At 27.2% G+C, this 27,997-nt stretch overlaps 1 protein-coding gene across 4 annotated transcripts in view; it reads right to left on the bottom strand.

The window, feature by feature from the left end:
• The window catches only part of LOC114120886 (BAI1-associated protein 3), a 149,923-nt gene extending 127,474 nt beyond the window's left edge, over positions 1-22,449 (bottom strand). For 2 of the 4 annotated variants that reach the window (XM_050204856.1, XM_027982969.2), the window contains exon 1: positions 22,217-22,448. The gene's annotated coding sequence lies outside the window, so the exon portion shown is untranslated. Of the gene's footprint in view, positions 1-15,147; positions 15,426-22,216 lie in introns of those variants that run through there. The other 2 variants (XM_050204854.1, XM_050204855.1) reach the window with 2 other exon arrangements.
• Positions 22,450-27,997: the final 5,548 nt, after the last annotated feature.

The following is a 27,997-nucleotide window of genomic DNA, read 5'->3' as shown; positions in this document are numbered from 1 at the left end:
TAACTTTGGAAATATTTATTTTATAATTTTAAATACTCTGATGTACACCTGTATCAACTTATTTGAAAAATTCGATTAGAACATGTCGTTTAATTATCTTACGTCTTACTCTGCAGTTTTCTTACTGATAAATTATAATATCATTTATAGAAAATATACATTTAAATTTATCTTTTTAAAATTTGAATATCAACTTAATATATTATATAGTAATTTGATTTTGATAAATATAAAATATTGACATCATTAAAAATTACATAAAACATATTATTTTAGATTTTTACTTTTGGCATTAAAAATTATACAAGAATATGACAATTTTATACGTTAAGTGGTAATTGTTTGATGTCAATTTTAAATTAAAATTGTCTGTTTTTATGCTTTAATTTATTTAAAGAAATAGTACCTACTTATAAGTAATAAATTGTTTTAAGAGAAAATGTATCCTCTTGAATTTAAATGATTTGAATACAGTTTACATTAATTAAGCATTTTAGAAATTAAAATAATTTTTACTGAATGTAATATGGTTTATAGGGAGTTTACTCCATTCAATTACATAGACATTGTGTAGAGAATGAAACATTTAATCTTATCAAACTTTTAAATTTGCATTAAATCATTTAAATACTTTAAAATTCTTACAATGTATTATACAATTATCTGCTTTATTTTTTAAAATTAATTTGAATATTCAATTATTAAATTGTTATTACATTAGTTTTATTTAATACTAAGAATACAATTTGACCAATCGAAAAAATCATCAATAACATTTAATCGGGATTTTTCCTTGTTTCCGTAATAATATTAATAAATAACGTTTAAGCTATTAAGTAAACTTAACTTACTTTAACTGTTAGACATAACATTATACATAATAATTATAAAACAATATAAAAAGATCGTAAAACTGTCGACAAGCACGTGTCGTGACAGGAAAAACTACATACAGTAACGTATGTCATTGCAGCAAAACAGTGTTTCCCCATGTAGCATACAATAGTGCATAAAAATATTATAGGTACTCAAAATTGTTTCATAACTAACTGTTAATTGGGAAATAAATCTTACCCAAAAAAGTGCCAAGAATACAATATTTACATTCTTTAAAAGATAAATCTAAATGGACTAAATATATTAATATATAATTATGACAGTAAGATTGATACAATTATATCGTACTCCGTAAAATATTCGTCTGAAAAATTTTAAAATTGCCATTTGAGTAAAATGTCCCCGGGAAATTTGTTCATATTATTAGTAAAATTGTCACAGAATTATAGAATAATAAATTACTTTAATGATTGTGTTAAAAATATTGCTATGCCATAAACAAAATTCACCAATGACTACCTAATACTACCTATCAGAACGTATATTATAATAGTAAGTTTATATCACAATAAATTATTGCTGAGATTTCATTGCACTTATCGTAAATGTTTTTTTTTTTACTAATGGTTTGTTATACAGTGTTTTTTTTTTTTGTTATTAATTTGTTTCATGATTCATTTCAACGTTGTTTTAAATGTTTGAGAGCATTAATGTTTTATTTAATATGAAATGTTCTTAGTTGTTTTGGGGGTGGCATCAAATTCCCAGCCCTTATCATAATATTATTATATTATAATGCTTGAGGTTGTATTGTTGTGCAATAGAGAGTTGCACTGTAACGGGCGGGTATATCATGACAGGGATAGCTTCGAGTCTGAATACTTTGTAGTTTTTATACACTGCTATATAATATTATATAATACGAACATCGCATCGACGAGAGATATTATGTCTGGTGCCAACGGCAGTCATGCGCACGAGTGTACTCAGTATTTTATTATAGAGGTATAATATACGGGAAACGAAACAGAATACATTTTTTCGGGACTTTGGTTATCCATTTCGTATTATTCACTTGTATGTTGACAGAATTCCAAATGGGGTTCTGAAATAAAATATTGGGAAGAAATTCCGCATAACGTTCGCCACGACTCCGTACTTGGTATCGAAAATACGTACTCGCATCATCATACAAACGTATGGAAAATCGAATACCATAAACGATCTGATAGATTCGACTCGTTTGTACTTGTAACCATCTGTTCTCGTGAGTGAACACTGTGGTCAAAATGCAATGTCCCCCTCCCCGCGAAATATCATTCGTTAGTCATGGTATGTATAAAGAAACGATATAATAAAGACACACGATATGTAGGTAATATTGAAATTTTGACAACAACATAATGAATTCCTTAGATATGGGGAAAATGTTCAGTTAAAGAAGCATAAGTTTAACAAATAGCTATAAAAGACGAAGTTTCGAAGTGAGAAATTAATCAAGATGAATAATTTTATATCTGATATGACCATGGCTAAGTTATAATTAACTTCACGGTATTACTTACATTTTGCACTGAACTACAAAAATAGTTATTGCATTTTTTTTTTTTTTAACTGAATTGTTTAATGAGAACTAACTTTTAATAATATTACTTCCAGAATTATAACAATCGAATAATTATAATATTGAAAATCATTTAGTTACCTTTTTTATGTTTATAACATTATTTTATTATTTTACTTATAAAATATTTTATAGCTTTTATTTGAAATGCATAACGTGTGATTAAAATGTTATTCAAGTGTTTTTTTAACATATTTTAATAATTTGAGTTGAAAATCAATAAATAAATAATCGAAAATTTTGGAACAATCGTATTTTTTTACTCTTATATTATGGTATTATATTAAATGTATAATTTTATTTATTGCACAGCATTATTATATTACCTATATATTATATAATATCATTTATTATTTATTATATTGAAACGAGTATAATAATTAGTCTAAGGCATTATAAAGTTCTTTGATACCCCTAAATAGCCCTACATACCTCCGTTACTATATAATTGGCAGGTAACTACAACAAGTTTCTTCGGAGAGGAAACTTTGTTGACTTTTTTTTCACCTATTCTGAGAGAATGATATCGTGTACTTTGCAAGACAGGAGCTCGTAGAAAAGAAAAATATTATCATGTAATAATATATATCATTATTATCGTGAAGAAATGTAAAATGAATAATATTTATATTACTGAGAATATTCAAGGATGTTCTTATATTCTATAAAATCATTAATAATTATGATTATTTTGATTAAAAAATTCAACAGAGGACTAATAATAGTTATTACGAGAATAGTAAGAAAAAATTAACGAACAAATAATAATTTACCTATGTTGGTCACTAACGCTTAAAAGTTAAATCTGAGCTTTTTGTTGATTTAAATTTATACTGTTTACAATTACTAAGAATATCTTTATTAGTAAAAACAAATATATAAATATTATATTGAAATATTGAAATATAAATTATAATTACACAATTTGAATCCCTACAATATAAATATATTTCTATAATATTTATAAATTTACCTTAGCATATAATACATTTCTTACGTAGGTACTTATTATATAAGAATGTCTTAAAATAGAATTCATTTTTAACACAACACAATCGTTGTTTGAATGGTAAATTCCTTAAAACGTAAGATAATTTAGCTGGATTAATCTTAAATCATGACCCAAAGTAAGACGGAATTGCATGATTTGCATGGTTCAATTAAAGTTTCTTTAGCAATTACCTTGACCTGATTGTTGTAGATTATAATCAATGCATATGATTTTCATTTTGCAAAGCAGAGTAAGATTAACATTATTTAAACAAATTGCTCTTAGATAGATATAGTAGATCATAATTATGTTAAATTTTTCTTCATATTATAATACATTATACTAAAATAAGTTATCAACTAAAGCCAATTGCTTATTAAATTTGTCATAAAATCACAAAAAAATATTTAAATAAAAAACAACGTATGTTTAATATTTTTATCCTCATTTTATCGAATACAAAATATATATTATAATATTACCTCAACTGATAACCCCAACTGTCTTAACGAATCAGTGAAAAATACATTTATTAAATCTATAAAATAATATAGTTGTCACTATAATTTATTGCACGATATTACAATATAATGTTTATGGTATACAATAGGGATTAAAATTCAACATTTTGTTAAAACATCGCCTAAAAAGATATTATAACAATAGCAATAGCTTATCGCGAAAATGTTAACCACGAGATTATGAATGTCGGACGAGCGGTCTACCATTAAAAGGCGACTTTCTGCGAAACCATTGTCTTACGAGTTGTCTGGAGGCGATAGTTTACGATTAATCGTTATCACACCTTGAGTATTTTATTTCAAAGCTCGTGGTCTGCAATATCCAATGGGTCGTGACATAACGTTGGCGATTGTGCACAACAGTGTCTCTTTAATACGATTTAATTACAGCAGACGGTACTAAGGTGCCATGGGAGATACGCGTGAATCACGGTTAAACTCAAAAACAATTTTACGTACTACGAAGTGATGCACTTTATAGAAATGTAAGATCGTTTATTTTTAACGCACAAAAACAGAAAACTGTATTCAAAATGAATAATGTTATATAATATAACGAGTCATTCAAAAGATTGTCGTGATAAGAATATATACCACTTCTAAATCTCATTTATTTATTTTTATTTTTTAATCGTTTTTCATTCAACGAAAAATAAGCATTGATAGGTACATTCAGTGTAATGTATTATGTATATTTCAACCGTTAAACATTTTATAATTTTATTGTTCATATTGAATAGTTGTAAATGTTTTATTATTATTATTATTATTATTATTATTATTGTTGTTATGAAGAGTTTTTGCAGTTTGAAAAATAAAAATAAAACGCACGAATATGCAAATTATAATAAAAACGACCGGAAATTTCATGAATATAATAATTTTACGTTTGTCTATAATATTATATTGTATAGATTTATACTTTTACATAAATTATATTTCCTAGTCATAAGTTCAGCAATTTGAGTACAAATCGTTAAAATTATTTGGTCACGATATTTTTAATAAGGTATAAAATAATAAACCATAGACCATAGACAATAAAGTATATTATTTATTGTATGATTATTGTAATTTAAGTGCACATTTCTAATTTTTTGGAAAATATTAAATTTCTGTGGATTTTAGGTAGTTTTCAATAATTAATACATTATATACATTTATTTATTTTTAATTATTTTATAAAAATGGAACATTCAATATGCTAAAAATTATACAACATATATTTTTACTAGCTATGCGAGGAACTCAGCTGTACAGTAGGCTTTAAGTAAACTTCGTTATTGACAAGGTAAATATAGTATATTAAACTTAATTTAGTTTAAATTATAAAATATAGTACAATATAAAACAAAAAAAAACTAGATACTATGTCAACATTTCTAAGAATATGGTCTTAGATATTTTAACCAAACTTTTTTTTTAATTACAGGAAAGACGACTCATGAAGAATATTATGTAACATAAAAACGATATAATTTATTATTATAAATTACGAGTATAATGCTTAAATAAATATTTGGTGGACATTTCAATTATCTAGGCCCTATGGTTATTTGTTTTTGAATTACAGAAAAAAATCATTTACTAAAAATTTGTATTGCAGAAATATTTCTGTAAGTTTTTTTTCGTTTTTCCTAATTGTTTTAAAAAGTAATGGGAATTTTAAACTTTGGACTTCTTGAAAGTACCAACTAGATTTCAATTAAACACTATTTTATTACAAGACACTACCTCAAAGTTAAAAATTGAAGTATATTTTAATTGCTTCATAAAGTGTTAAAGCTCAAAACTAATATTTAATTTAATATATATCAATGTAAATCAAATATATCCATCACCCTATTCAGAATTTAAAATTACAATTTATTTTGTAAATTTAAATAATATATAGAAATAAAAATTTAACCTATTGTCTTATAACACGTTTGAATAATACTCTGATCTGATTTATACAAACATATTTGATTGCACAGTGCTATTAATTAATGATTGATAATTTGAAAAATTTACTTTTTTTTATTACTTTTGCTGTTGAAATTCTTAAAAATATCCTCCCATTAATATAAATAAATTGTAATCTATTTGGCTACAATGACTTAAGGGTTCAGTTGTTGGATGATGGTTGAGTGGTTGATAGGTGTTTGACGATTGGATTTTTTTTTTTTTTTTTTGGTCGAAAGATTGATGCTCCATGATTTTGGAGGGAATTTTTTTTCAAGCTCTGATAGAAGAGTACAAATACCCGGTTTCAGGATTTATTTCTATCGCTTACCGATCTAGTGAAATATCTCCCTACCCGATCAGTGAAATAAAAATAATTAACGGAAATACTGATAGAAAGTATCATTCTATCTATCTAAAGTTGTCGAAAAGGTCTTTCACGTTTCAATATCATATGATTCATTCACCATTTTATATTATATTATAAACGATTTATCCTCATTAATGGCTAATGAACAATGAATGTACATTTTGGGTGAAACTAAAACTTATCTGCTAAAACATTTACGCTGAAAATCGTTCATTTATAAAAAAAGTTTACTCCATATTATTATAAGTTGATCGTATTATGCAATATTTAAGAACGGTAAGGTTAGGTAAGTATAATATATTATAATATGTGGGTGCGCGCGTGTGTGTAGGTATATGATATACAACGATTACATTCTAAATAACAATTTAAATCGAATGATGAATCATTTTATCCTACCTAAGAAAAAAAATTTAAAAACAAATATGGTGTTTATAATTCTGAATATATTTTATTAATTTAATACATATTTACATTTGTATTGTTTTAGCAATTTATTATCTTATACCTACCTATAAGTAACAAGACGATAACAATATGTAAGCTATACAGTATATACATTAAACCTAATATATAATATTTTCATGTATCAATTTAATACCTACAAACTATTATAAACTAATGATAACTATAACTAATAATTAATAATTCGTTTACATACCTATTTTCATTTGTCGGTAATAGAAATAAATTTTATATTTGTATTTTTACAATTTGATTTCTTACAATTTAAAACACAACACCACATTATAAAAAGTTATATTTATTATATGAGTTATGAAATCTTTATTCACGACTTAAGAGCAATGAGACTTGAAAAAATAGACTTCTATAATAGTCTATACTAACGTACTTTTCTACAATCTAGTCTTAATATACGTAGAAGTCTACGGTAAAAAACAATGTTACCATGAATCTTCGATCAATGTCAAGGAGCTTAGAAACATCTTATTATACAAATTAAAAACATAAATGGCTGCACTGTTGAGTCGTGCACATGCAGTTCATTTTGAAATGAGACAAAGTTATATCAGTCAAATTTTTGAGGGAAATTGAGGTCAAATCACTACAATTTTGTGTAGCAGACTCATATAGTATAGATAAGAAAAATAAAACTGATTTTTTTTCCAAACAAAATCGCATACATATTACATATTTTAATAATTATTATACATGTAAGTATAATATGATTACATATAATATTAATTGCTGTTATTAACTTACAACGTATATAAGTTATAAGTCAATACTCACTTACCGTACAATGAAATATGGACAAGTTCGTTGAAGCAATAGTTTAAAATTAAACTAAATTAAGTAAGAAAATGTTATCGTTTATAGTAAATAATTATTAACATTGCCGAATTTTAAACTTGTAAGTATTTCTAATTGTTAGTTAATTTTAAAATCTATTAGGTTAAGTTATTAGTAGGTACATGATTTTGGTAAATTGCGTTGACGATTGTAATTTAAATTTTAAAAAAAACTCCATTTTTCGACATATATTAATTACTGTCAATAACCTATTAGAATCCTAGTAATAAATCGTCAAGTTTTTTTCTCCCAAACAAAAAAATTATAAAAATAATACTTATTTTTATTCATATTTATTTTATAAGCGAAATACACAGTACATGTATACACATTATACGTATTTCATTACAATATATATTATTATAATGGGATTTGCGTATATTATTTATTATTTAATTAATAAATAAAATACAATTCAACGATATAAATTAAATTATATTTTTATATTATGCAATTGGTATAAATGTAAACAACAAAGTAGTCCGTGTGCAGGAACATAATTTAAAGTACCATTCAAAACAAACATTTTAGATGATTAATGACAGTAGGTATATTCATATTTACACACCGTTGGCTTTCTCTTTAAAACGTAACGTAACATTTTTATATTATTAAGTTTCAATAATTTATATTTACGGGTAAGTAAGAATTTTTATTTGACTTGAAATTCAAAAATTAAATTTAAAAAAAAAAGGTAAAAAACGAGTTATCCGTACTAAAACCTTTTGATCAAAAGTCAGTCATATATTGCTATTTTTTTCTGCAGACAACAATACCTATATATAAATGTATATTGTATAATGTATATAATATATATATTTTTTTTATAGTACCTATTTACAACTTAAATTTCAAACAATCGTTTTCATCTTTTATGGATACCAAATGTAATTTAATTGATTCACCGCACTTAATAAATATTTATTGAAAACGAATTAAGCTTATTCCCTAAAAATATCTTTACCAAACTGTACGTTACTAAAACCTTTAATTTCAAATGTCAATTGTATAACATAATATCTTTATATTAATATAATGCCTTCATAAACAAAACATTTTTTTATAGTTTCATGATTTTTGAAATAGTATACAATATAAAAATAATAGAACTTCATTGATGACAAAGAATTTGAATTTAATAAACTATATTAGTGTTTAGAATACTAAAAATAAATATACATATAGAGAGGGAGAGAGAGAGAGAAAATTATATTTTTGCAACAGAATCAATGAGATGTAAAAGTACACCACCTATGGCAGCATATAAGTGTCACAATCGCTAAAGTCAATGATAGTAGGTATTCGTAGTGCATTATTGTAATATTATAATATGCTATTATTACATTAAATTATTGTAGGTAGATAATAGCATTTAATAAAAAGTAAAAAGCTGTATGACTGTAACAATATTTTAAAATCATCATGTTTTATATTATGAGTTGAGAGTAAAACTTAATGGCTTTTCGATGTAATATAGTTTTTATTTTATTTTTTAATTATACATTTCAATATAGAGGTAGATCATTTTTCAAAATGTCTGTGCTTTGGATGATTTTAATTTTTTATAAATAGGAGGTAGTTATTAAGGAATAAAATACCTGGATTATGTGTAAAATATTTAAAATAAATTTTAAACGTCAGACGAACGCTTAAACTTTAATACAACTTATGGTTATTAAACGACTTTGTGCACAACTATTATTATAATTCTTTAAGAATCTTAAATTAAAAATTACACTGTTATTACTTATTGTTTATTAAGATTCATGAAACGATTAAATATGAAAAATAAAAAAAGCATTAAAAACGCAATATGATAAACAACGTTCAATCCTCAATAGCCTGCAATATACGTCCAGAAATTACGTAAAACTCTACCCGTAGTTGGAAATGTTATTGATTTTTTAATAAATTGTACAAATCGAAAAAATAATAATAATATGTAAAATGTAATAATAATACACGATTGGAGGTGTAAATAATTATTTACAATAATTTATGTTGTGTAACCCTTTTCCATGACAAAATAATAACTGTTTTAAAACGACTCTTGGTCGTGTGCCACCGACTCGGCCGCCGCCGATTTGAAGGTGTTGATAACCGAGGAAACCCTCATTATTACAGCGTAAAAACGATTTTCAATACGTTTTGAATATATTACGTCACTCGATGGGGGAGGTCACTTATTACCGATTCGACTTCATTTCTACGCAATATTAAATTTACAGTGACGATAACTCGTTTTTCATTTAATTTGCATAAGTAAACACGCCATGTAAATTAAAATTATTATAATACTGTGGAAACTTTAAAAGTATCTATTCCTCTCTCTATCTATATATATATCAAAAATAAATTATTTAATCCATATAATTTATATTTTACGTTACTAATATTAATAATAATTTCGATTTGAAAAACTGTTCCGGTTTAGTAATAGTGATGTCGTACATAAACCCATGATGAGTTCGTGTCCTATAATAAGCGTTGTAAAGTATACGTAATACTATATTGTATAAATAAAAACATTTTTGGTGCACAATATTTATAGCGAGAAGATGAAAGTATATAAAATGATTTCCCAGATTGTACAACAGTTCATTCACTCTAGTTTACGCCTCGGTCGCCACCGGCAAAATGACATATAAATGACATATAATCTTCGATCAAGTATTTTTCAGTAAGCCGAAAATTCCTTAATACTATAATATAACGTTATATTTTGTATAATTTCGTCGGACTATCAAGAAATTACAAAAACCCAAAACATTCCTTTAAGAAGCGCCTTATTCGATCTCGAGATTAAAATAAATTTGAATATCTTTATTTAATTTTAGTTTTATCCTCTAGATCATATATTTTGAACGTTGACAACGAAAATCCTTTGGTCAAAACGTATCTGCGTATTCAAAGCACATTCGATACGACCGTGACCGAAATTCTTAACTGAATATTTACAGCTTAAGGCTTAAGCTAATTTACGAAAATTCGCGAGAAGTATAAATTGTTCGAATAGCATTCAGAAAAGAATGGTCCGTCATGAACACCAACGACAAGGTGGAGAAATTAACTCAACAATTTTATCGAAAAATGTCGGTTACCTGCATTTTGGTGTAAGAAAAATATTTCTGGAGCTTAGAAAATAATACACCATTATTGTGTCATATGAACAAACTATCGAAAAAAATATGGATTATTGGCTTATTGTAATTAAACTATTCGAGTAATTTTATTATACATTATAATACCTTAAAACTGAAAACCGTTATTCGTTTAAATATTTAAGCATGGAAATAATGCATGCTATTTACAATAGATACCAACAATTAATTCGGGCATTTACGGTAAAAATGTTGCCCAAATAATCGTTGTATTTACTAATATATATTTAAAGATAAAACTTTGTGCCGATAAAACAATTTTAATTCATATGAATTATTTGGGTAAAGATAAAGATTATTTCTAAAATTATAAAACGGTACTCTGTTAATTTAAAGTGTAGAAAAGGGTGATTAATAATGAAGATAAGGCAATTATAATTAATTTACTTCAATTGTCGAAAACAAAACAAAACTATAGAATGTATTCAAATTTTAAAATGTCATTATTATTATTATTATTCTTAAAACTTATCATATTTTTAAATATGTTAATTTGCTTTCTGCAGCTTAATCACATGAATTACATAATATTATGTTTTTATAATATATCCTATGGTAATCATATATCATCTATTTTGAATATCTTGATTAATATTATTTATTAATGTAGGTATAGTTAATGATTACACTATTATATTCATATTATCAGTAAGAATTTAGCTTTTGTTTTTAAAAACATATTGTAAAATTGATATTAATTTTTTTAACTTTTAATATTATTGTTTTATCAAGTATTGATGTACTCAATTTAATATTTTTCCCTTAGGATACTTTTAACGTCATCGTTTTAAGTAAATGGTTAATCATTATATTTTTAAGAAAAATAATTCTCGAATAAGTATCAATAACATGTTTAAAAATAAAAACTAAAACGAAAGCAGGACCTGCGTTGTAACTGTCACCACAAAAACAACCAATTGGAACGTCAATTTTTCTTTTAATAGCGACATTGTTGTGGTTCGAGATCTGTCACTATAACCCAAAGAACGATCTTAACGATTGAATTTATCACGGCATTTTCCATTGTTTTCAAAAGTACATTTGGAAAACCGTTGTAGAACAACTGATGGAGATACATGATCAAAGTCACGCTCAAGACAGGAACACGGATAAGATGTTTGACATGCTTTCACGTCGAAGGTTAATGGTGCATTTTTATTCGAGTGCTAATATCAACTAATATTAAGAATACAAAATATAATGATTTTATTAACTACCCCGTTTGAATACATTTTTATTTGAATCTTTATAAAACAATACTTGCTATTAAAGAGAAAATATATTTTACACCATGAAAACCATTATAGTATAAAATAAAGTTGAATAATTGAATAATTACATATACATTTATCTGGAAAAAAATACCCTCCCTCGATTTTCAGACATCTAAAAAGGTAGTACTTGGAATTTTTAAGCATACTGTGTACCAAAAAATAGTTGATGGAAAATTAAATAATAAAAAAACATCATTGTAAAACATCAATTCATTGTGAACTTCAAAATCTAAAATGTTTACATTCTCTCGTTTCTGATTATTTTATTGTTATTTTATAGGGACAACAATTTCTGAAAAACCATTATTATTTTTAAATATACATATAATATTTTTTTTTTTTTTGAACGAACGTTCCATAAAAAAAGTTTTTAAAAATTTAAATATTTGTATAAAATAAAATTACACTATTTTTAAATTGTTTACAATTTTTTGTACCTACTACAAGTATACGGGATACGTATATTGTTTTATTATTTAAATTTTAAATACTTTATATAAACTCATATAACTTTAAATTAATCGAATATTATTTGTCTCATGTAAGAACATATCTATACCATGGCATTTTACTGGAAATGAATTCGGTAAAAATGTGTTTAATCAATGTTTATATTTTATTCGTTTTTGAAACTCAAAAACAAAAGGCTCCAATATTGTGAAAACTGAATGTATAGGAGTTTGATTTGACATTAAAGATCTTTTATGACGTCATTTTCAAACACTATTTTTCCCTTTTATGTATTTACTTCTTTTATCAATATCCGTGTATTTGTACAAAACCAAATGTGGTCATGTGAAACAACGAAATGTACATGACATCCATTCATAATAGGTACATATTAAAAAGTTGTCTCGTTAAAAACCAGTCGAGAAACTTATCCACAGCAAAAAAATTATATGTGCTACCGACATATCATGATTGCAGGCACTAACGATTTATTTTTTAAAAAAAAATCCAACACGCACAAGTTAAAATTCCGATTAATGATGGTCATTACAGTCAGAGTCCCTTCGGTATAATAACCGATCAAACGATAGTGTCATATAAAAATATCGTATGTATGGTATGTTTATCATAACATGTAGTATCCAAGATAAGAAAGTTTAAGTATTATTTGACCCCTTTGTCCGCTTTGGCTACGTGAGTAATTAGTTGGTGTACATTTCAGAAACGGGGCCAAAGGGAGTTGCGTGTCCGCGATCGTTTCCCCGAAACGAAAAACCGGCACATACACCATATATACATATTATACAGAATACACTATAAACTATATATATGTAACCTTCCATCAGTTTGAACATGGCAATAATTAACCTTATCCTGAAGGAAAATCCTCGTTCTACAGTATTAAAATCACAATTTGCCAGCGAAGGGTCTTCCGTCAGCCAGGACATGTGAACCGACGAATTAATTGGTTCTCTTCCGGTCTCCAGAGCAGAAAGGACACAACACTAAACCGGAGTTTAATTAAATTTAGATTTGTTATTTACAATTGTTATTCTTTTTATAAACGCGAGTATTATGAACCTAATGCAAGCACGAAATACACCTGCCCGTATTTGACACGGATTCTAACATTTAGTATCGAACATTTGGGCAACAATTCGAAACGCTTTTGACATAGTACTGTCCCAATTCCCTTAATTAAATATGCTCGGAGAAATTTCACTGTAATTTCATTGGATCTCCTAACACGCTCTTAAACTTTTCATTAAAAGTTTCAAATCGTTAAAAACGTAACTCAAATTCCAAAATGATTTCAATGAAGAGTTTTAGAGTCTCTTAAGCCAGAGTTATTTATCTTTGAAACAGAAGTTTTAGTGAATAGTGATAGTGTGATAATGAATTGAAATTATAACTTATTCATTTTTATGTATAATATTTGTTATCGTTAATGGAATTATAAATGTACCGTTGTGATGATAGATATTTTAAGAGTTGTTTGCCAAATATTTTCAAAGTAAGTTTAAAAAACCTAACTTTTTGGTACCGTAAATATTGTTGCTGTATTTACTTCATTTTTTAAATAATAATTTTCTTAAAAATATTTATATATTTTTAAATTATATGATCTGTTATTGATGATTTGACTTAAAATTTGAATGAAACCTCATCATTAGGTATATACAATATGAATTATCTTACAAAGAAATTATTATATCGAAATTATGTAAAAGAAAAAATAAATTTTTATATAGACATAAATATACTTAGATAGCTACTAGCTGGGAATATCTTAAATTATAAATAAATTTACAAAAAGAAATTCTATAAAGTATGTATTATATACCATAACTACGTAATGGTTCGATTTTTTTATGTCTCAAGTTTCGTTGTAAAGCCTGATTTATTCAAGCACTGTTAAAAAGTATCTGCACTTAGGTCATATATCAATTTGATTATATTATAATATGAACAAAATATGAATCGAAAAGTATACATCAAATAATATATTATTATTACGCACATAATCAATTACTATCACTCCTACGGCACCTGACGAGTACAAATTATTGTTTCGATTTTCAAAAAAGAGCACTAAACTTGATAAAAAAAATATGACTATCCCATAGTATCCCAAACGAACACTGTTTGTTATATTTTAATGAAAAAAAAAAACCAAAAACAAAATAAAACAAAAACAAATAAAAACGAACCGTTTTTCGAAATGTGTCGAATTATTATTCCGTCCCGAATATCTATATTTATAGACTGAAAATCGTCGTGTTCGATTAAAACAAATTGTAGTACTATTTGTACACAAAGCTCTTTTATGTTTACATCAAATCTGAACATCGATACAACAGTTAGTCCCCCGTGATTCTGAAACATGAATGGGAATGATGTATTTATTATATACGTATTTCATATTCATCCGATGTAATTGACGGTCTCCATTTGAATGGTTGACAGTCAATATTTGCTTTTAACACGAAAACGACATTTTATTATTATTATTTTTTATTTTTTTTTTTTATGAAAAGGATCACGGGACGACGAATCGTTATTGAAACCGAAACCGACCACCAGCATATTTGGTGACGTGACCGATATCGCATAATATACCTGCCTACCTGTCTGTATAGAATATTCACATCGTTTACTTACAGAAATCCATTGCTCCGGGTGGTCTCATTAAGCAGAGTGCCCTACTTAACGGAGTTTTTTTTTTCGCTGAAATACTGTCAGATATTAATTCGAGCATTGGGAATAACAATATTTTTCGGAGGTGTCGATGCGTTACTGCGATGCATATAATATCCGTGTTCGGGAAACAAGAACACGTTCGCTCGACAAACACTTTAAACTACACCCCGTTCGACACGATAACGACTGACGACTGACTGTATACTCTAACTAGCACGCGATCCCTGCGAACGGAAACACTGCAAAATGTAAATAAATAATAACAATAATAATAAATAAAAACAATAGTATAAATTTATCGAACAAAAAACCGTGATGTTTTGATATGGTGAAATAATAGCATTATACTCGGGCTGTTGCTTTCACAGAATTATCAAAACTTAATAATCGGCTCTGTGAATCGTAAATCTAAACGTTTTAGAATCGGGATTTTAATTTTAAACGAGCTATACATCGATAACGAAATACACGGATTTAACTCTCACTTGGTACAGCTGAACATTCAAAGTGCAAAACGAAAATACCATTTGATCGTGTAAAAATGAACTGTGCAGAGCGTAGTGGTATTATCCGTATACTATGTGATGCATTAAACATACATATTATTATGGATAAAATAATATAGAGTGTATAATAGAACATAAACAAGTTTGAAATTATAATAAACTGTAGTGAAAATCGTATGCAGTTGTATACGATTTCAACTAAATTGAGAAGAAAAAACTCGTAAAAATGGTTTTGACTATGATATTATAAATTGACCATACTATATTATTTATCACGACTTTTTTATTTAAATAATATATTTTATAGGTATCTTATGTATGTTTATATGAATATATTATAGTAGTACAAAGTGTCCTGGACACTGTCCGCGTCCTGCAATGCACATTTTTACCAGACCGTACAAAGTATCCGTATTTTGCATTTTAAACAATGAACCGACCGTACAAAGTGACCGTTTACCAGGTACACTTCTCAATGTGTAAATAATTTTTTTTTAAATCTCTGAATTTACTATTACTTAAGAAATTTTGATTAGCATTGCGTGTGCCTACAGTATGAGTCCATATAAAAATACGCCAATAAGATATTAATTCATTTTTGTAGTTACCTACTATATTAATTTATCAAAACACATTATTTATTTCAATAGTTTTCGAACATTATCGGAAACGTTAAGATACATTCTAATCCGCACTGATTGTAATTTGAAATATTTACTAAGTAGAAGTATTATTATTCAGAGCGACATAATAATATATTCCGCATTTCTACTAAACCCTAGATTCGTAATGAATCTTATCAAGACTATACACTTATACCTACTACTCAATTGTTAGTGTAATAATTTTAAGCACGAATGTTACAAGTAAACAATTATATTTGGTCAATAGATCGTAGAAGACTTTGAAGTTCCGTTTGGTTTAAATTTCATAATTATTTGAAGTTTTTCACGTCATAACGTCTCGGTTTTGAAAGCCAAGAGCCCAAGACATAACTTATGATAAATGAATAACAACTTTACTATACTAGATGTTTCTCAAATACTGACTGCCGCGTGTTTTTATATTTTATAATAGAATACGAGAGCAATGTTTTAACAATGACATTCAAGATGGCACTTTATACGAGGGTAGATTCAATGGACTTGTTGAACTGTAGGACATTTTAAAGTATAATTTAATTTAAAAAGTGCAAAACAATCTAAGTATATAATAATATATAATGATACCATATCACTCGATTACTACCCGCCTAACATAAACTAACATTTAGCCATGTATTCGTGTAAACCTTAAATTATTTATAATGTATTTTCGTTTTGTATATTAAATGAAATATTTTTTTGAAAATAATAAATGTAATAATAGAAACAGTTATTACAAAGAGGAGAGAAATAAGATTAAAAGTATTCGAAATTACCTTCAGTTGTATTCGTCTTTTATGTGCCAGTCAATATACATATACAGTTTGTGATTTACTTATTGTACAGTAAATCGGCTTTATATTTAAAAAATTATGTTTTTCTATCAAATTCTTTAATGTTATTCAGATCGATATAAAATATATTTTAACAGTTTTTTTTTTCTTTCTAGAAATGTATTTCAACTGACACGCGACTACGTATGTATTGCTTAAGTGTATCACATTTCAAAAATAAACGCTATTTAACATTATTATTTTCTTTGACATCAGCAGCTAAATTCTTAGAAAAATAAATAAAATATGACAAGGAAAATTTATATTTCGAATTATGTTCATTTTTTTTAAATTCCACTAGAAAATAAGATTCCTTATTTCTACTGTAAAATACTTTTTTGGAACAGCATACAAATACAAATTGCTTAGGTAATACAGTTTGAAAATAAAAAAGAATAAAGGTCAAAGTGTAGGATGAAAATCATATCATATTGTTAAATATCAGCAACGAACAGATATCTAGTAATATATATGCAGTTTTAACAGCATTGTTCAAAAAAATGTACATAATTGATATAAAAAAACTAGATCCAAAAGTTAACGAAAATGGTGTTATTACGCAGACACGGAGTACGAGGAATCGTGGAATGTATAATTTCGTAATAAAATCACATACTTATAGTTATGATTTTCAAATTCTAAACTTAATTGCATAACCATAACACTTTCAGTATAACGTATATTTTTGAGCTTTCATTAAAAGTTATGTAAAACACTCTACAAACTCACAAAGTTTATATGAAATTTGGTTAATGAAATTGTTCTAATATTGTTTGTACTACACAATATGATGGAATATGACGTGTTTTATTGGCACAATGACACACATACACAATTAGGTATAAAGTTACAGTGTGATTTAATTTAACTTGTTTTGTTTTACATTAATTTTTACGTGAAGACGATTTTCATAAAACCAAAATAATAATTGTCTACTGTGTATAGATATAGACGATATTATAGATCGTATACTACTATAATACTTTATTATCGTTACCTATTAACCTAAAACTGTTCACTGTACAATTTTTATATTATCTAATTGTTATTATTTATTAAAATTGACTAGTATTAAGTGAATTTATAAGGTGGTTTTTAATTCAAACTAGGCAATCGCACATCTATTTCATCTATCAATTTAACCGAAATCGATTAAGAAAATGCATATAAACATCTTAGTGTAAATTAATATCTTTGGTATAAAACCTTAATACATTACTATAATATATGGTAAATGATTGTGTTGTATTAAATTCGGTTTTTTAATGACTGAAAAATAACGTAGTAACTGTCATGCATAACAGTCGTATTACCCAAAACAGTAATTTGCATGAACAAAATAAAACAACAGCAACAATCTATGAACTCGATCATCGTTAAATCGAATAGATCCAATATAATGACTAATATAAAAACCCATTTGGTGATATAATAATCGGAAAACCCATCATATAGCCAACCCCCGTTTATTTTGATTAATCAGTAAATGTATTAAAATAAATTATAATCAAGAAAAATGAATGCGAAAGAATGTGAAACACAAACAGTAACTATTATGCTACCTATTTCTTTTATCCTTTTAATGGAGCACTAAAAATGTGAATCATTATTAAACTGTAACGTTTTACGATAATTTTATACTTTAATGTTAAATTTTAATCATAATCCGTTTTTTACTCTTTTTTGAAACGAATACCGTTATAATTATAATAGTAATATATAATATGATTAAATTACCAATGCATTTTTACTGTTCTAACCATAAATTATTTCATTTGAAATTAAAATATTTTTTTTTTTTAAATTCTAATGCACAATAATAACAATAATAAACTACCACGATGCATACACTTAATCATTATTTAAGCGTTAGCACATTAAAAAGCCACAAATCGCGAATAATGTACCTACCTACTATAATTCCATACAGAATATAATGAAATAAATTAATAAACGAATTTACGCATTTTTATATGAAAAAATATTCATTTTAATATATTAATTAAAGTTTAAATCATATTCAGTTTACTGAAAATTGTCAATTAATATGCGTAAAGATAGCACAGATTGTAATTTATAGGTGAATATATATTTTTGTATGATTAGTAAATAAATGGTTGAAGTGAATTAAATTAATTCATTCTTTTTGTGATAGTCTGATTTAGGTATAAAATATTCTACACATTATGTAGAAATTAAAATATAACAGAAAAAAAGGGTTTCGTTTTATTTTGTTTAAACAGAATGTTTTAGTCATTTTAACAATCAAAAATATAATAACTTATCCATTAAAATGTTATATTTTTATCAGTTCAAAGGTTTAAACATCTATGACAATTATTATTAAAATATACTCAAACACAGCTTACAATGATATGCAAACAACAAACAATAGCTATTTTACAATGTCAACATTTGTTATGATATAACTTTAAATTATCATATACCAGCTAATTCTTGATACTATTATAAAAGTAGTGGCTATTATGATCTAATTTATGAACAGCGTGTAAATAGTAAACAAAAGAAATAATAATCTTTTATCATGCATATGATCAAAACAAAGTATATAGCTAGAGAGGAAGTTTGAAAAAAATCATATCAGGCTAAATTGTTATTATGACGTTATTTTGCAATGAGAAGGTTATACATTTTGAAAACGTTAATATTTTGAGACATATTTATAAATATTAAAATATAATGTAAATGTAAGTATATGAAATATAATACAGTACTTTAAAATGTTTTACTTTCGTATACGCTGCACAGAAGTAGTAGTGTTCTTGTGTCGTAGACACAACACAGTTTAACAATTAAAATATTTGACATCGCATATTGGTATAGATTTTTTCTTAAAATTTAAATATATCAACTTCGAAAAAAATCGATATCCTTAATCAATACATACACGATAACACCACTAGTTGTTTTCGACCGCATTCGAGAAACATATATTATGGTTTTTATTTACCTACCTCAAAACTGATGTTCCTTTTTCATTTGTTATTACGTTAATTATCGTAAATAATAATTAATGGGAAGGATATACCAATATATAGCGTTGATTAACCGACAACAACAAATTGGTACCTATAATTTGGGTGTTCAAGTTTATTCTAGTTTATTTTCTAGAAACATATTTAAGTACTTAAGTAGTTATAATAAGTTATTAAATCCATAAGTATAAAAATCATGCGTGTTTAAATATAGTGTTTTAATTAAACATTATGATATACACTAAGTATTATTTAATCGGAAAGCACAAGTCACGTGATCATTTCAGCACGGCAATATATGTCCAAAACTTGATTATTCAAATAACTATTGAAAATTTTGTATTTTATTATTATTATTATTATTATTATATTACGGGCCGTTTCATTTTGTCACGATAACTATAACAGTGAATAGTAACATTAACTTTGATTACATGTTCAGTAAATTGTAAAATTAATATAGGTTTTGTGTAAATACGTTAGCAGTACAAAAGACAAGTTAGGTATATCCAATTTAAGTTACTGTAAATAATTACTGATGCATTTTATGATTTTATTTTTTATACATAACTTTATTTATCAAAAATATATTATCATGTACAAATACGTAATAATTGTAAATAGATAATGATTGGAAAAAAACCCAGGTACTTGAAAGGATATTAAGTTTGCATTTTACAATGAAAATGAGTAATTTATTTTCATAACATCTTTATTTTCTATAATATTAATAATGATTTAAGATGCAATTGGAATAGAATATAAAACTTAAGAATATTTTTTTGAGATAAAGCAATTAATCGCTTTCTTCATGAAAAAAAGTTGTACCTACATTAAGAATAACTTTGCTTAAAAAATCCCATTAAATTTGTACGGCAAAAGTGTGCAGTTCGTTTAATAAGGAATCACCTTATTCACAAACATATTCATAATATATTGCAGCATGAATAATACATTTTCATAACAATAGTAAATAGTTATAATACTTTTTTCGTTTATTATTATTTTCTTTAGTTGTCCTTTTTATTTTTCAATTTCATTTCGAGCGGAAAAAATAACGTACAATCAAGTAGTTTTTAATTATTTCAGCTACATCATACAATTTTCACTTGGAAATTTGTTGTTTTTTAAAAAAAAAAACATGAGCTGTGACAATATCAATATGATATTATAACGCACACTGCATATAAACGAAAACTATTTGTGTGAGGGAACTATTGCATTCAAATTTAGTTACTTTTAATGATATATAATATATATTGTATTATATGTTTTGGTGATTAAATTGTTATTCAAGACATAATAATATATTACAATACATAGGTATGTATCAAAAATAATTAATTACATTTTAAAATATTTTTCCATTAATAAAATTAACGACTCATAATAACAAATTAATTAACAGATATTGTTGTTAGCCGATGAGTTATTTAATTTTTTTTTCTATTGGTTTTTTTCATTTAATAATAATGCATTTTCGTAACGTGATTACTTAACCATTTTTATAATGAATAATATATACCTAAAACGTAATTATTGTTTAATCACAGTCATACCTACAGTATAATAATTAATTTCTAAATTTACAATTAACATGTGATTATATATTATAAAACTGATTGAGCTATCTTTGGTTATTTCTAAAATTGGTTAGAAAAAAATAATATCAAAATTAATACGATTATTCAAATGATTTCATATCGAACACGTAGATATTCAACAGCCAGTAGACTGGTAAGTACCTATACAAGACAAGTGAAATGGGGTGACGTGTGAAATAAATCAAAATTTCCGACTATATTCTCAATACGCCGTTTTTATACCGTACGATGATGCTGTGTCAGTATTCACCAATAAGTATAGGTATAGCGGGGCGACGGTTCAAATTTTAATTACCCCTCACAAAAAAAAAAAAAATCAAAAAATCAAAAAAAAAAAAAAAATATCAGTCGCAAACGACGACGACCAACGAAGTGTGTGACATTGAGCAAACGTCAAAACCCAAAAATATCAAAAACTAATAATGACAATAATCGCTGTGCGCTTACCTCTCCGGAATCGTGAAGGCGGCGCTGGTCGGCAGGGTGTCGGACGAACTTCGGACTCGATAGCGGTGCACGGCTTTTGCTTGTGCGCGTCGTCAGCGATATAGACGACGACACCTGTACGTGTGTGCGCGTGTGCGCTCGTAAACTTCGGTGGCGGTGGCGTGTGAGTACGCGTACGGATCACCACCACTCGCCAGGAACCGCGGCTCTGGAGTGTGGCACCAGCGGTAGCGGCGGCAGCACCAGCGGCAGCAGCACCAGCACCAGCGGCGGCCTTGCGTGTCGCCGAGGGTTGTCAACAGGTGCCGCGAGAGCGCGAGGTAGTTACAGGGGTGGTGCACACGCCCTCCCCAGTCTTGACGGGCGCGGGGTGGACGTGCGGGAAACTTTGAGAGGGTCCGCCGCCGTGGGTCGTGCCGACTGCGCGTAGAAGACCCGTACTCGGCAGCCGTCGCACCCGCCGGTCTTACGCACAGTTTCCCAAACTACCAACCCCTTCCCCCTACATTGAGCTTCGACTCTGTCCCGAGTCCCGGAAAACCCCCTCGAAAATTCGTACGCACTCACGCAACGCGGATCTCCCCTACTTTCTCCATCAACCTCACGCATCGTTATAGGCCGAGCGACGTCTTATCTCTGCTTCATATCTTAATTGTGTTTGATAATGATTACGGGACATTATAGTACTATATTGAAACAATATATTATTATCAGTACCTACGTTGGAATAACGGTCTGATGTATGTATTATACTTCTTGGACCGCCAACTTTGTCAATTTCGGTAAAGCGATTCGATTAGGCTTTGGCCAATAAATTGATAACATTCAGATGGATGCATCGTGGAATCTTTAGGAATTGATTTTTTTTAAATTGTAATCGTAGTTTCACCTAAAGATCAGTAAAAATGTTTAACCATCGTGAAATTAATTCATCGAGCTATTTGTAACAAACCTATAATTACGTTTTTGTACTTACATTTCACATGATAGGTGTTATTGAGGTGAAATAAAAACAAAATTTAGTCATTATTATTTGTGTTATTTTTAAGATAGTTATTCGCGTTAACGTTTGGCACAGCAATGTTCGAAGTTGTTACTTGTTACAGACAATCGCTATTGCGTTGCTGACAGACTTGAACAAGTCGTTAACATATTATTATTATTATTAAATTCGAATCGTCAAGAAAATATTTAAATTAATAGATATTGAGGGTATTGAGTTATATCATATTGTATAGAGTTGTTGAACAAATAATTATATCGTTTCCTATAAAAATGATATTATTTATTTGAAATAGCTTAACATACATAATACATAACTTACGTTTAAGTATCTATACTAGGATTCAATACTCAATCAAATTTTAATGTTATTGAAACTGGTAAAAAAAAAAATTTCAACGCGATTTCCAATGCACATCGTAAATTGGGTGAACATCGAAAGAGCGGGACGTTTAACTGTTTTTGGTTGAAATTCTCATCCATAAAGCGCTAAGCCCAGAACCCGATGGCGTTCGTTATGACCTCTTAAACAGTTTTAATATTATCAGACGCACGTTTATATAAACTAACTTTATCGCTGGACGTCATAAGGACGAGAAACATAAAATATGTTTACAGGTTTTCATGTTTGTTCACGCATGTTTTTATCGCCTACATTTCTATTCGTTTCGATTAATTTCACAAACAAATGTAAATAAAATGTATATACTATGTATATTTTGAAAAATAACTACTTTTTACTATTTTACTACTCATCAAGTGTAGTAGAATTTGTAAACAATATTTGTTTTAAAATTAACAATGGCCACTATTATTTTTAATTCCGAAATCGTGTTCAAAATATGTTTCACGATACTTTCAATCAGTTATGCATGTTTCAAAGACTAAAATAATCCATCGATTTAATGCTGTGGTAATTTAAATATTGATATAGTTGCCGCCTGCATAAAACCATATTATACATATTATTACTCTAACCAATAATTTGATTTATTTAAATTTTTTTTTTGACAGTAAATATCAATAAATAAATAAATAAAAATAAACCCAATAAGCTTTATGAAAATTCGACAACCAGTATTCATTTTAAAAATTATAATCGAATTAAAAATAAAATCTTCAACCACATGAGGATACCTATTTCTCTAATTTTTCTAAGAACGCACGTGATAAAGTTCCCTAATTGAAAACAAAAATTCAAATTAATGAAATTTATACCATACAAATGTTTGGTATAACCTTTAACTATGCACAGTGCGTGCTTATGTAATAATAACGTAACATTTAATTATTCAAAATATTGTTTATTATAATTTTAAACCATTGAATAAATAACGATTGTAAAATTAACTTTTTTAATCGAAAGAAAAATATATATATATTATATTATTATAGTGCTATTGATTTGCATTTAATTAACGCTATGGTTATAATATAACTAAAATGGCTTACTAACGAGCCTTGTTTACTCTAAAAGTTCAACAGCATAATCCTATACTACTATTACACTAATTTAGTTAACATACATTCAATTTCGGCACACAAAAACACAAGAGCACATACACACCAGCTCAAATGCAAACTTAAATACGACAACTTCAGATAATTGTGTGACTACATCGATAACCATCACTGCGGATATTTATTCACCTGAAACATTATTACCTAAATTCCAACAAAAATGTATAAATATTCTTTATTTATTTTTTGTTTTTGTTTTGTTCGCAATTACAAATGAAATGTAGGTATACGAATTTTCGTTTTTATAAACTCATAATTTTTATTATTGTATACAATATTGCATTAACGCAGTCATATAATATGGATAACTAACATAATATCATCAATATTATAATAAATGGTTACATAAAAGTTTTTTTTTTTATTTTTTTACTCCGTATCGTATTCTGCTTCAATTGGCATTTATTGTAACAAATATTACGTTTGTTAATAAAACATTATCATCCATTTCGGAATGAATTATCGTCACTTATTAATATCCATGAACGGTTATTATTGTTTTTTTAAACTATCATTAATTTGTTTTTATCGTGTTCATTTGATTGATTCAATCGAATTTCGATTTTTTTTCTAACAGACTTGATCGTCATTTTTAATAATACTATTGATTAATAAACAACCAATACTGAGGCTGAGTTGTCATTGTAGTATTTATCAATGATGCGCTATCAGGGGGTCGCTAAATATAAGTAAGTAATTGTTCAAATTAATTTAATTTTGTTGGAAAAGGGATCGTATACTATTTGTTGTAAAATAATTTCGAGAGTATTTCAACAATAAAGATGACAGAAAATACTTCAAACTGATGAATTGCTTGATACTAAATTTTCTTTGAGCTTATTTAAATGTATAAAGAACTTAAAAACTAACTTGATTTTAAGAAATTGTATTTTTATATATTTTTGAATTATTTTTTTTTACATTTTAATTTGAATATAATATATTATTATTTTTAAATAATTTATTTACAGTTCTTTTATATCTTAATAAATTACCATCAAGACTAAATAAGTCAAAGTTTCGATTTATCATATTTTAACACTATATCTACAGGTTTAAAAATTCTGTGTGATTTTGTATTTGCAACATGGCAACAATGTTTTAAACAAAATCATATGAAATTACATAGAATATTGTACAATTTAAATAAACTGTTTAACTATACAATAAATACAATATTCATAAATCAAAATGTTAACACACTCTCTATAAGCCAAATTTTGAAGACAGATAAGTAAAATTTGTTTGAAAGAATAAATTTAATTTAATTTTGAACTCAAAAAAAGGGATAGGTACATTTAAAAAAATATGGTAGTATGAAATCTTTTATATGATTAAAAACCCGAATCATATTCGGAGGGGGGAGGGTTCGTGCGTTCTAGATATTTTACGTTACCTTATCATTGGATATACTATAATATAGTGATTAAATTATATTGTGTATCCCAACGTATCTACAAGACAAGAGTTTCAACAATTCAATTGTGGTGGCGGTGGTGGTTGCGGTGGTGGTTTTGGCATCAGCAGTGACGGTTTTCGTATAATGCCGGTCAGACTTCGGAGATAATTTAAGACGTACTCGTATATAATTATAATCAGGGTCTATTCTAAGGATTTTTGTCAACAACGCGTTAAATCCCATCTACCCCTTTCTCAAAGGTCATATTTATAACTCTACTCTTGTTTTTTTAACTACAATGAAATATAATTCTTTATATAAATATTAAATATACTAAAAATATAATTATATAACAATTTATATAACTAATAAATGTTGCAAAAATGAATATATTTCGATCAAAAACTGTATTATTATTGCAGCTTATTATGAAATATGAAAAATATAAAAGTCAAATAGGTAGGCAAATGATTAAAATCGGAAATCCAATTTGACCATCTCAAAAAACTGTACATACATTTCAAGTATACTATATAGTAGGTACTTACCAAAATCTGCCTGTATATTTGAATTATATAAACACTACGCTAGTTATTAGATACACTTTCAAATTAATGTTGTACTTCAAATAAAATGAAATGAATAAAATGAGTACAATATACCTGTACCATGTGTAAAAATCTGACGATTTGTAAAATAATTATCGGTGGAATTACTGGAATTGAATCGAAAGAAACCACGGCCCGCTACCTATTATAATGTTATATTTATAACGCATCTAAATACTGAATAGTGTATTATACAATATAATATACAACCTGGGGTGGCTAAACTTATTTTGGTCACGATTTACTAAAAATATACTTCAACTTTGAGGATCGACTTCCATAGAAAATCTTTTTTATTATTGAATAACTATAATTATTAAGGAAGATATACGGCGTGGTCGATCGCGATCGACGCTCGTCGTTTTTTAATATAATATATATAAAATAAAGATAAGACGAATGCGCCCGTCCCCCCGACCAAGACTAGACCCATAGAAGGGACAGTCGGCGAGCCGTCTTCGTCCGAAACAGTTATATTATAATATCGCAATCGGCCATCAGGCTCTTTACAGTATTCTAAAATAATTATTCGTATAAAAAATAAACGGAAACTTAAATTAAACAAAAGATTATTGTTTTTACTTTCGTATTACAGTCCTAGTCGTAACATGGTCCTTCGAACCGGATTATCGTCAGTGTTGTTCGAATTACGAATCGTATTAAGTATTATAACCGAAGTGCGTGGTTTATATTAATCGAATCTAATGCTTTAAGCTAATTATTCTAGTATTCGTTTATTTAGTGCGATGGCGAATACCGGATATCGTCTACTCGTATAAAAAATGAAAATAGGCATTTTCGGCATTTTCATGTTCGTTTAATTTCGTTTTCGTGTGTTCGAATATTCACGGCAATATCGTGTGAATTTATATTCGAATATTGCTGTTATATTCTCGTGACCTTCGGGTTTTCTTTACGCGGTGTATTTTTTATGTCGTGTGTGCGTCTCGGCGGCGCGTGTTATCGCAATTATAATATATATATCGTCAAATCGTCGCCGTCGTCGCGACGTTCGTAATTCATTATAAATATATATATTCGTTTCGATCGCGACTTCACGCGCGGATTATAATAATCGGTATTATTTGTTTACGACTCGATTGTCGTCGTCCGTCGTTTATTTTCGTCGCAGGCTTGGATATCGCATTAGTGTCGTTTCGTTTTTATTGTCCAGCGTTATTTTTTAAATATTGTGATAGCAAACGGTTCGTGCACCGTAATCATCGTCTTATCGTTTCGTTTTCGTAATCT

This window comes from Aphis gossypii, chromosome 3 (genome assembly GCF_020184175.1).
Source record: "Aphis gossypii isolate Hap1 chromosome 3, ASM2018417v2, whole genome shotgun sequence".
In the NCBI taxonomy this organism is placed as follows: Eukaryota; Metazoa; Arthropoda; class Insecta; order Hemiptera; family Aphididae; genus Aphis; species Aphis gossypii.
Note: the sequence above shows the minus strand (reverse complement) of the source record. Positions and strands in the feature narration are given on the sequence as shown.